The following is a 3463-nucleotide window of genomic DNA, read 5'->3' on the forward strand; positions in this document are numbered from 1 at the left end:
TTTTAAAATTCAGATTAAAATAATAAAAAATCAAATAATAACAGCACTCTGCTGTAAATTTAAGCCTGATTATTTGTATTATAGCAGAGTTCACCTGTATTATAGCTCATTGCGTTGGTTTTACAGTGTAAATATCTTTAATTAAACATTAAAAAGACAAAAAAGACACAATATTTTATGTAAAATTAAAGCTAAAAACTGTATTTTTATTATAGAAAACTAGTGTAAAAACCTTGTAAACATTAGCAAGTAGTTTTCAGCTATCTTATACTATTTAACTGGTTTTAACGTCACTGGTCTTGATAGCAGAAAGATCCAGATTCACCAGGATCGCCCACAGGAGAGATTCAAAGTGTCAGCATGGAGACATCACACCTTCAGGATGACGCAGGTTCGATTCCCCAGAGGAATCAGATACCTTCCATCAGCAGGGAGAGTCTGCTCATCACAGCAGGTGTAACAGGTAACAGAAATCAAACACACCTCTGGTGTTTCAGAGTTTGTGACGACTCCATACTGAGACAACAAACAATAGAGATTATTAACATCAGTCTCATACTTTACACTGAGGTGCTTTTGGTGGAGGTCTGATGTAGATTCCTGAGCACTGATCTGTCCTGTTGTGACTCAGCTGAAAAATTCTTTTTAATATGATCTTAATGAAACTGGGACTGTGGCTCAGACAAAATCTGACGCTGTAGGAATCCCTCTAAGGGCTCTGTGGTCACGCAAACAAGAATCAATACGTAACGTCTGCTCACACGTTCAGAATTGATGCTGCAAAGAAATAGGTACGTTTATGAGTTTGTCCCGTTGTTTTTACAGGGTTTTTTGTATTTTTTAAATACGTGGAAATATTTAAAAAAACAAAAAACAGCCTGTGAATTTAATGTAAAATAACACCTGTAACTGTAAATAATCCTAAAATTACTGCTGATTTTAAGAAAAAATATTTTTTTTCACATAAAAACATTTGCAAATATATCTAAAAAAACTTACTGTTTATTTAATGAAACTGTTAAACTGTTATATTAAACTGTTAATACATTTCTTAAATCATGTAAAATTAGTGACAATCAACAATGTAATTTCACATGGATTGGTTTGTTAATTGACAGATATCTTGTTTAATTAAGGTTTTCACAACAAAATACAGTTTTCATCAGTGTTAACAGCAATAATTACTGACATTTTACAGATAATGACTTTTATAACAGTTCTATAACTTTTAAAATTCTAATTTAAGCCTGTTTTTTTGTATTATAGCAGTGTTCGCCTGTATTTATAGCTCATTATCTTTAATTATTAGTCAAATAAAGCTAAAAACTGTATTTTAATTATAGAAAGTTAATATATTTTATGAGTCAGTTATTTTCTGTTATTTTACTGTATTTATTTGGTGCTCCAGCTTTTTGTTTTGGTTTGAGATGGTGGAGCTCTAGTGCAACATCTAGTGGCAGTGAATTTATTATAACCTTTAACTAAAACTCAAGGTCTCATTGTATTTACATTACTTTTACAGTGAATGTCTATAAACTAATGTTCTTATGTTGCAAGGACTGTGTATGTGTGTTTAAGATCTGAATTTGCAGTTGCAGAGAGCCTCAGACATCCCATAAAGCTCAGCACTGATGCTGCTTAGACAGAGCTGGTTACCATGGTTACAAGTAATCCACCTGTGTGTACATTGTGTGTGCGTTGGCTCATACAAGTCAGCTGCTGTTTCCGTGGAGACATGCATACTTCTACAAACTTCCTTTAGTTTAATGAGCAGAGGGCTGACGAGTCGCTGTTTAACTGAAACATCACTATAATTATTAAAGTAACTGAACGCTGTGACTGACAGACTGACCACAGCGAGTTGGTAGTCAGAGCTAACAGAGCTAACAGTCTGTCAGTGAGGGATCAAGGTAAAGATCGCAGTCTGGTGCTTCTACAGCGTCTAAAGTCTGTACCACTGCGCCACAATATAAACATGCTAAGTAGAGGGTTAGCAACAGCTTGGGCTCCCGGTCGAACAACGAACAGAAACGGACTGCAATGGTGGTGAAGACAACATCTCCCATGATCCCACGCTGCATGTTGTACATCAATGAGCCATTATGAGCTGCAGTACTCTGTGTGTGTGCTGAAAACATAAGGCGTCTGTTTGGCCATTACTTTTTATTTCTTGTTTCCACTGCTTTATGACCTGCTGTCTGTTGCTACGGAGATACCAAGTGTCTCTGTAACCACGGAAACAACAGGAGACACTCCACAGCAGCAAACATTATGGTCTGAGACGAGTTTAATGTGCCGGCGCGTGTTTCAGGTGGGCTCAATGATTATTTTTAATGTTTATTAATGACTGTGTATGTGTGTGCTGAAGGTCAAAGGTCAGAGCGGCTGGTTTAATATGATCATATTCATATTCACAGGCAGCTGCTCTCTAACACACACACACACACGTCTCTCTGGTATCTGTTATGTTTCTGTTGGGTTTAAAAATGCAGAATCCTCCCCTTTAAACCACAGACAGTACAAACCAAAGCCCTGAGGATTTTCTTTACGATTTCAGAAACAATAAACCTCCTTTCCTCCGCGTTACGTGCCAGTTTGACTTGAATTGTTGACCACACAGAATCAGTTAGAGTCGAGTCTTTCCTGTTTTGATGTAAAGCGATTTTAATTATTCAAACGCGGCCGTAAAGCCGAAACTGACCGCTCTGTGCTGAAGTTTAAAAGCAGAGAACTGAAGCCGTGCAGGCAGATAAACTCCAGCTGGAGCTCGTGTGTTAATGTGAAGATAACGAGTAGAAAGCTTCAGCAAACGGAAACGAATCCCCTCGAACCCAACGCTGTTGCCAAGAGACACTGTTGCCAAAAACTTCACTCATTGGCTGGGCCGGATGGTGTTGCCTGGCAACCGCTGCTTAACGAGCACTCTACCAGGAAGCGCTGACAAAAAGTTGGAGGTCCACACACACACACACACACACACACACACACACACACAAAATCTCTCTGCTCTCGGAGTTGTGGGTGATCTTTTATTGGTTCAGACTGCAGACTCCCACTCGTTCCTCCTGAACTCCTCCGGCAGTCCGGAGAGCGAACGGTTAACGTCTGCAGAGGTTTTCTGGAGGAAAAACGTCCAGCTGCTAGTTTGGAGTTCAACTACCAACTTTAACCTCTGAAGGGACCAGGAAGACCCTCTTCTCTTGGAGAAATACATATGTCATTAGATATGGACAACAATGTCAATGCTGTAATTATGATACAGTTACTAAGTACCTGTAGTCAGTAGCCTAATACAAGTATCACAATATTAAAGTAAACACATTATATACACACACATATATATGTGTATATGGTATTTGTACTTTAATGAGTACACACTACACTATGAATGAATGAATGAATGAATAGCATTTATTGTCATTGTCACAAGTACAACGAAATTACTTTGAAAAGTGGGGGAGGG

General features: G+C 38.2%; 1 protein-coding gene across 1 annotated transcript in view; it reads right to left on the minus strand.

Annotated features, from left to right (window-relative positions):
• Positions 1-3463, minus strand: part of LOC118333075 (cGMP-dependent protein kinase 1-like) — a 20605-nt gene that overhangs the window by 1461 nt on the left and 15681 nt on the right. The window lies entirely within an intron of this gene.

This window comes from Morone saxatilis, unplaced genomic scaffold, assembly GCF_004916995.1.
Source record: "Morone saxatilis isolate NCDOM2014 unplaced genomic scaffold, NCSU_SB_2.0 Contig1, whole genome shotgun sequence".
Taxonomy (NCBI): Eukaryota; Metazoa; Chordata; class Actinopteri; family Moronidae; genus Morone; species Morone saxatilis.